Here is an 8,846-nt window from a genome sequence, read left to right on the forward strand (position 1 = left end):
TCTTTATTGAGAGAATTCAGTTTTTATTATTCCTGGGGAGTGGGGGGATTGAGAATCTGTGGTTTTCTGTGTTAATCAATAAATGTACCATAAAATGGAACCTACATATGATTTGGTGTTTATCTTGTTGTTATTTTAAACAGGGGAGTGGGAAGGAAATCATAAGATAGGATTCAGTGGAGAAGATTGGATGCCATGTGAGAAGGAGGGCATCAGGGAGAGGGTCCCAGGGCCGAGGACAGGGTGTCAGATGAGAGGGTAGGGTGTCGAGGACAAGTTGTCAAGGGATAGAAAAGAGTATGTTAAGGGAGGTCTCCCCCACCCCAATATATATTTGTATGGGTATATATATTATAAAAATTTATTTTGTTTACTTTTCATATACTGACCCTCTCCTCCAGTGTAATGGAGAGGTAGTTTTGTAGTAATAAGCTTTGTGATTGGTAGCTAATGCTAACAATCACCCACCTCACACACTTTCATGGCAGTACCTACCACTAGGCAGTGGCAGAACTACTGGCAGTCCGCGGCAACGGGGTCATGCTGCCGCCGGCGTCCATTAAATATATATATATATATATATATATATATATATATATATACCTATCAATCTGGCAGTGCCTGGGACCCGGCATCCTCCTCCCTGTTCCTTTCTCATTGCATGTTGGTTCCGACAGTGTCAGTGAGGAGACCAGCGGCGCAGAGAGGAGTCACAAGCATGGAGAGAGAAGACAGAAAAGAAAGAGAAGAAAAAAGGCCAAGTTAAAGGTAGGTAAAGGAACAGAGGTAGTGGGCACAGTGTACTAAAAGGGAAACTGATGGAGGGAACAGTGTGATGGTGAAGGGGGCCAGGGGTACAGTGTGATGGTGAAGGGGCAGAGTGTGATACAGAAGACATCCAGGGGCACAGTGTGATACAGAAGGAGGCCAGGGGCACAGTGTGAGACAGAATGGGGCCAGGGGCACAGTGTGATACAGAATGGGCACAGTGTGATACAAAAGGGGCACAGTGTGATACAAAAGGGGCACAGTGTGATACAAAAGGGGCACAGTGTGATACAAAAGGGGCATAGTGTGATACAAAGGGGGCAAGAGGCACAGTGTGATACAGAAGGGGGCTAAGAGCACAATGTGATGGAACACCATACTATACATAACTGAGATAGATAAAAACAAAAATGTAAATGGTAAAGATTAGCTGAGTGATACAGTAGCACTGTAAATCCACGAGGGCACAACATAGGTAAGTTGTGCACCCTTAGGTGTATATAGTTACACCTGAGGATGGCAATGTGTCCATCAGATTCAGGGGCGCTCCCCCCCCCCGACCCAAAAAAACACGAGCAGCAGCTCTGTTTCGGCAGCGCTGTCCTATACAGCAGCCGCGGCACTGTCAAAGAAGCGTCCGCGGTGGTGCTGTATACAATACAGCACGGCCGCGGCTGCTGTATAGGACAGTGCCGCTATGGTGGGCACTAAGTTAGAGCAGGGGGGGTTTCTGGAGACTCTGAAACCCCCCCCTGCGTGAGCCACTGAGATTTGCATGAAATAAAGAGCACAGGTAAAGTTTTCTCATGGTATCCCATTACCTCATATCATCAGCACTCACCAGTATTTCAAAGCCTAACATAAAAAAATAACTTACATAGTAATCTCTCACATTTAATTAACAGGAGAAAATAAACAACATGTATTTCATGTACCCAAGTATGCGAGTATCCCAATTTAATTAGTCTGGTTCTTGCTTTTATTAGAAAATGGCACTCAACGTTAACCTCGACAGGTCACTTCAACCTTATGCGCTTGATGCATAAATGGACAATAAACATTAAGTTGGAATACTGGATGTTTGTATCTCACAAAAACATTTTTACAAGTTCTTTAAGAAGATGGGAGGAAAACTTCCTAGACAGGTGCCTGTAATAGTGTCCTATCTATTGAGAGAGACAGCACTACACAACATACAGTACATACAGACGTGCACACGTACACTTCTGCCAAGATACAGCATTAAAATGGATGTAACAGTACCTATAGTTGGTGAATGATATATGTACCCGGTGTATGTAGGAGCCAGCGCTTGAGCCTGGGCACTGTTGGAAGTCTCAATGGGTCTCTTTGCTTACCTCTTTTCCAGCACACTATCTACATACGATGCTTCCTGATCGCTAGGCTGAATCTGCTGGAAATACTTTTGTTCCTGCAGGGGAGGAGGAGAGGCTGTAGATTTCGACATCCCAGAACATGTTTGTACAGATTTACTTCCCAGCATTTCCAATGCTTCAACTATATGTTGCTGCCTGCCAAGAGCTCTTTCTGGCTGTTTAAACATTTTCTGTTCCAATCCACTTTCTTCTTTTAGCTTATTATTCTAAGCATTTATATCATGAATTGTGATATAAATATAAATAATGTAATGAATGTAGGGAACCACCTTCATAGTCTCTGAAAGGAAAAAAAAAAGAAATAATCAACAATCTTTCTGTGTGTGTGTGTGTGTGTGTGTGTGTTAGGGTATTTAGACTGTAAGCTCCAATGTGGCAGGAACAGATGTGAATGAGTTCTCTGTACAGCGCTGCAGAATTAGTGGTGCTATATAAATAATTGGTGATGATGATGGCATGGTGATTGGGTATAGGTTAATACCTTTACCACTCCGGAACAGTTGAGAATTACTCAGCTGCTCAAGCAATATTTTCATGATTTATTTTTAAATCCTTCTTATTGCTGCATTTTGATAAATAGGGGTCACATTTAGATATCTAGGGCCTGATGTAGAGTTGGAATGCAATGTACACTGAAGCCGTAAGCAGTGTCGGTCTGGCCCTCCAGGGTGCCGGGGTATTCCCGGTGGCCCCCACTGCTTGATAGCCCCGCCCCCTTCAGTGGTGGAGTCGAGCTGTGAGCAGCTATTTTTTTTTCATGGGGGGCGCGATCGAGGGGGCGGGGAGGGTGAGTGGGGCACAATCGCGGGTGCATGGGAGCAGCTGCGGAGGGGGGGAATGCTCAAAAACATTGGTGGGCAGTGGACAGCAACAGGCAGCCAATCGCTGTTGCTGTATGGGGTTACAAAGTGCTGTGCGGCAGATAGGAAGTCTCATTTCCCTTCCTGTTTGCCTGATGTGAGCAGCTTTGCTGGCCAGAGCAGCTCAAGGTAAGTGAGGGGGGTTGCCTATCCTATGCATACTAAACTCATACTTGACTACATTCAGGCAATGCAGTATGGAAGAGGGGTGTGACTAGAGGGCGGGAGGGGACGGGGCCCGGTCAATCGCGTAATTTTGGCCCCGCCCCCCACAATGGAAATTACGTTTTGTCATGGGGGGCAGAGTCAAAATGACGCGATTCACCGCAAATCACATTATTTTGGCCAGGGAATTGCGGGATGCTGGAGACCTAACTGCTCTCCCGGGAGTGTGGGAGACCAACCCGGATTTCAGGAGTCTCCCGAACATTCTGGGTGCGCATCTCTAAACCATTATTTTCTACGGTATTGATTACCTCGAAGTCAGGGCACGATAATACAGAATTACCATCAGTGTATTATGCTTAGGCACAGTTTAGAGAGTTCCTTGTATTATTAGAATTCTTTGCCTATAACATATAAAACACATTCTTACAGGAAGTTGTATGAACTTGCTTGGAATTTGTTGGAGATAATGATATCCAACAGTTACATTATATGCATGATTTTTGAGGGAATCCCACGCTTTATGGATGAAGGTGGGCGTTTCACTAGACATACAATGTTATAGGCTGCCTCAGATGTCAATCAATGTAAAAAACAATGTGGATTGGTCACTTCAAGTATTAGAAATCCGCTCTGCCCCGTCTCCAGTGATTCACCTTCTGAAGAAGCCTGGGTGAAATGTGCATCAGGGTAAGACGTCAGTGTGATGTCGGCACCCGGAAGTGAGAGCCACTAGCGGCTGTGATGCTGCGTATGCTGACAGTGTCCCCCTCACTTCATTTTGCTATGTGAATCTCATGTCATGGCAGCAGATTAAGCCTAGCGATCAGGAAGCATTAGGTAGCACTGATTTGAGTTGTGGTTATGCCATTTTCATGTAACAATGAGAAAGCGTTATGGCACAATCATTGCCTGTGTGAATGACATACATGACTTAAGAACTTCTTCTTCATGGGAAGACATTTTTGTCTCATTGTAGGCGTGCATTATTATTCACAGAGCATAGAGACAGGCATATGATTGGATGAATGATTTTGTTCTAAGTGGAACAGATCACCAGATATGTGGATCAAATACACCAAACCACTGTAGGAATGTATTTGGCCTTCAAACAGGGTACAGCATAATATGCGTATATTATATATTACACCACTAACAAGTATATTAGAGGTTCCACTTATGGTTTCGTTATCTTTGCTTTTCTAGAACTAGGACTTCTGGGCAGATACATTGGTTAAATAATAAGTGAGACATACAGACACCTCTATGTTTGATCCTGATATAGGAATAAATATATGAGTTAGGTGCCTACTGGTGGGTGCTCATTCCTATTAAATACTTTCTCTCATGGAAAGGTACACTTTTTTAATTCACACTTGTTTATGTGTAAATGTGATGTTTCTCTTTATATGTGTGTCCATGTTTTTAATATTTCACCACTAAATCGTCCTGTTAGGATATGGAATGTTTTATTTTACGATACTAATAAAAGTTGTTTTATTATATATTTGGATGGACCTAAGTGCTCTATGTCCCCTCTATTTTGAACCTGTGTTCATTTTCCTCTTAGTCCCATTTGTTGGACTGAGCACCCCCTCTACAAAGTGAAAGGTAATACTTTTGATGATAAGTTATGAGTACAGTCCAGTAATCCTAGTGCGGAATAATTTCTATATTTCTAATCCCAGGTATATTAATCCTAAATTCAGGTAATTTGTATTTTAAAACACCAGGGAGAATATTTGTGCCTGAGGAAAAGCTTCTCTAAGTGTTTCTCAGTTGTAGGAAAATATGGTAGGGGTCCCTGGTGTTACGTATGGAGAGAGAAGGGTGGACTCTATACATAAGGCCCAGTCCAAGTCTTCTGTCTCACAGCAGACTAATCAGGCAGTTCAGTGAGTCTCTCATTGTCTGGGGATGAGGTCAGATGGCTCCTGAAAGAAACTGCAATTTTGATCTGTAAGTTCCACTGTTTGGTTTAAGTGAGGGACACTAGGCCCCTCACTCTAGAGAGGGAATATCACTGTATTAGTTAGTAGACAGACGGCAAGGATTTTATTTGTGCTTTCTTTTGTTTGCAAGCTAGTAAATAAAACTAGCTGAGGCTATTGAACCTGAAGCACTGGTCTCATGTGATTTATCTGGCTGAAGTGCAACCATCTAACCCAGAGGACAGTAACCCCAATATGATCTTGTGACATATGTGAACACTGCACTTTAATTTCAGCCAAAAATTGACTGTGCGAAAATTTAAAGAGACAGGCACCCAATTTTGGGAAAAGTCTGTATATCACAAAGTCTTATGGACCCCAATACGGGACATCGCCAGCAGATTAAAGAAGCTACATTCAGCCCTTCCCCTGCAGTAGGTGCTAACATGGAGGATACAGTTAAAGTGCTGATAGAAATTACTAGATGGCAACAGTTAGCCCTTGAGAAGGCCGGGAAGCAACAGCGGTTGGAAATTGAGGAGTTCCGGAGGCAACAGCATGCAGACATTAAGGAGTCATGGAGACAGCAACAAGTGGATATTGAGGAGGCCGGAAGCAACAGCACCAAGGCCTAAAAGAGGTGATACAGTCTTTTGCAGCCCTGTCTGGCATGGCTTCCTCGAAGGTCACAACTAGCTCCAGCTCTATACCAGCTAGTCATTTCTTAAAAAGATGACCAAGGGAGATGATGTAGAAGCTTACTTAACTTTTGAGAGAACCGCTAAAAGGGAAAATTTGCCTAAAGTTCAGTGGGCAGGCCTATTGGCTCCTTTCCTATCTGGGGAGTGGCAAAAGGCATACTTTGATTTAAACCTTGCTGATGCCAAGGACTATGATAAGTTGAAGGCTGAAATTCTGACTCGTTTGGGTGTCACAATGTCTGTCCGTGCGCAAAGAGTATATTGTTGGGGATACCAGGTGGATAAACCTCCCGACTCTCAGATGCATGACCTAATCCACCTCACTAAAAAGTGGTTACAACCTGACACATTGACAGGCCCCCAAATTGTGAAAAGAATCATGATGGATCAATGTCTATGGTCCCTACCTGCTGTTCTGCATAGGTGGGTAAGCCAAGTGGACCCCAAAACACCAGACCAGCTTGTGGTCCCCAGTTTTGCTACGGCAATCTCCAGTGACTTCAGGCAAGACTGTTCCAGTGGAAAAGGGTGCTGGGCGGTGGAATGAACTGAGACATAGAGAGACTGAAGGTTATGAACCTTTAGATTGGCCTGTGATGCCAAGAAGGTTCCAACCTCATATAAAACTTGATAAAAAAATGATAAAATGTTTTAGATGTGGTGACTTAGGTAATTTTGCTGCTAATTGTTCACTTGCCTTTGAGCCGATGCAATGTGATACTACTTATGTACAGCACAGAGTATCTTTCTTTGCCAAGATAGCCTGCCCTGCAGACCAACACACTGAGCCAGACAAACAAATGTGTGTAATTACCATGGTAGTATGGTGACACTTGTGGTAACTTGTATACACAGGGATACTCGCTATTATGTTTCTACTGAAGTAAACATAGAAAAACAGTGTGGGTCTGTGGTATTCACTGTGGTAAATAGCCAAGACCCGTTTGATAACGTTACGGATGCAGTGGTGGTGGGAGTGTTCCCAGAATCTGAAGTGTTCCCTTTCTCAAATATGCTTGGGGTCAGGGCCTGATCAACCACTAGGCTGAGTCGCTGCTGGGGCGCTGAGTCCTGGGGGGCGCAGCACGGCACACTAACAAGCTGGGGGGGATTTGTTTTTTTTCTTCAAATGCCGGCGATCGGTTTCTTCCTCCTCTAATGGGGCCGCCCCTGGCCTCAAGAAAGTCCCGAGACTGCCCTGTCAGTGTGGCTGCGGTGTATTGCTTAGTGTGGTTACATGAGATCTCACATCTCACGTGACCACACTAATCCCACAGAGCGCGCCAGCAGTGACAGTGCAACTAACATCGTTGGTTGCTGTTAGCTGCATGTGAAGAAGACAGAAGCGCCGGCATCAGGAGAGAGGAGGAACAGAAGATAGCAGGGTAAGTGCAGTATATCAGGGGGGGGTTAGTGAACTGGCTAGATGGCGGGCTTATGAATGGGATATGGGGGGATTAATGAACTGGCTAGAGGGGTGGTTTATGAATTAGATAGGGGAGGATTAATGAAATGGCTAGTAGAGGGTGGATTAATGGAGTAAAAATTGGGAGGTAATGAACTGGCTAGATGGGGGGCTTATGAATTGGATGGGGGGATTAATGAAATGGCTGGCTAGAGGGGGGGATTAATGAAGTTAAAAAAGGGGAGATAATGAACTGGCTAGAGGGGGCCTTATGAATTGGATATGCGGGGATTAATGAACTGGCTAGAGGGGGGGATTAATGAAATGAAAATGGGGAGGTAATGAACTGGCTAGAGGGAGTTAATAATTTGGACGGGGCGGGGGTCATAAACTGTCTGGTGCGGTTTGATAAAAATGACAGGGGGGATGAATTGGCTGGTGGGGGAGGTGATGAAATAGCTTGTGGGGGGCAGTATCTCTGTATTGTGTGGCGGTGATGTGGATGCTCACTCTGGTTTCAGCGGTCATTAGAAAACTAAATACTAGATAGATAGGGCTGGTAGATGTTAGTATATGACTGTAAAGAATTTTCATATATTTTATCATCTATGTCTGTAGTAGGGGGTTGTTTTATATGGTCATAATGGAATGATGTGTTTGACTCATTAAGAGTTTGTTAAAATTTTGCTCTATAATACAATTTTTGCACATTTTAAATACAGGACTCAAAGTTTCCAGAAGCCAGGAAACGGACAACGCTCCAAGAGCAAGCAAAAGAGAACATCAAGTAGTCTACACTGCAAGATCAGGTAAGAGAGGAAGTGCATAAGGAAGTATGTTTTATGTATTAATTATTGCTTTACAATTTTGTCTATATATATATATATATATATATATATCTATATCTATATATATATATATATATATATTTCCATTTACATACACATTGGTGGGAGGGGGTAGCAACCAGTGTAGTAGCCTAGGGCGGCTGTGACCCTTAATCAGGCCCTGCTTGGGGTGTCAGATAGTGACAAGCACAGTAGTGGAGCGCAGGATAATGTACCTCCTACCTGTCTGAACTTGAAGAGGGAAAAGATATGATTGCCTCAGAGCAATTAAAGGACCCACTCTGTTAAGGGCTAGAGAAAATGTAAAAGTGGTTGATGGAAACCCCCTAGAGCCCGATACTAGGTTGTCGTACCCTCACATGGCAATTTGTCAGTGGTTTTTATATCAAATGTATTAAGTGGTGCCAATAATGGGAGCACCTTGAACAAGCCCAACAGCCACAACAAAGGGAGTATAATTGTAATGCCCAAGTGCGCACCTTTGGTTCCGGGGACAGAGTGCTTCTTTTAGCACCCACAGTGGAAAGTACATTTTTGGATAAATGTCAAGGACTCTTAAAAATAATGGAAAAAGTGGGGGAAGTTAACTGCAAGGTAAACCAGCCCAGGAAAAGAAAGCCGGAACAGATCTATCATTTACACAGGGTAAAACCTTGGAAAGACAGAGTAACCTTGTCAGCTACCCCAGTTTCCACAGCAACCACTATACCACTAGTTCCAGAAGTAACAGTAGCTAAAGCCCTCTCAACTGCCCAACAGCGTGAGGCTAAA

The 8,846-nt window shown here is 43.8% G+C and overlaps 1 protein-coding gene across 2 annotated transcripts in view; it reads right to left on the reverse strand.

Annotated features, from left to right (window-relative positions):
* The window catches only part of LOC142141586 (interleukin-1 receptor type 1-like), a 69,736-nt gene extending 67,573 nt beyond the window's left edge, over positions 1 to 2,163 (reverse strand). The window contains exon 1 of one of the 2 annotated variants that reach the window (XM_075200207.1): positions 2,032 to 2,163. The gene's annotated coding sequence lies outside the window, so the exon portion shown is untranslated. The remainder of the gene's footprint in view (positions 1 to 2,031) is intronic. The other variant, XM_075200208.1, reaches the window with a different exon arrangement.
* Between the last annotated feature and the right edge of the window lie 6,683 nt (positions 2,164 to 8,846).

The sequence above is a fragment of the Mixophyes fleayi genome, chromosome 2, assembly GCF_038048845.1.
Source record: "Mixophyes fleayi isolate aMixFle1 chromosome 2, aMixFle1.hap1, whole genome shotgun sequence".
Classification (NCBI taxonomy): Eukaryota; Metazoa; Chordata; class Amphibia; order Anura; family Limnodynastidae; genus Mixophyes; species Mixophyes fleayi.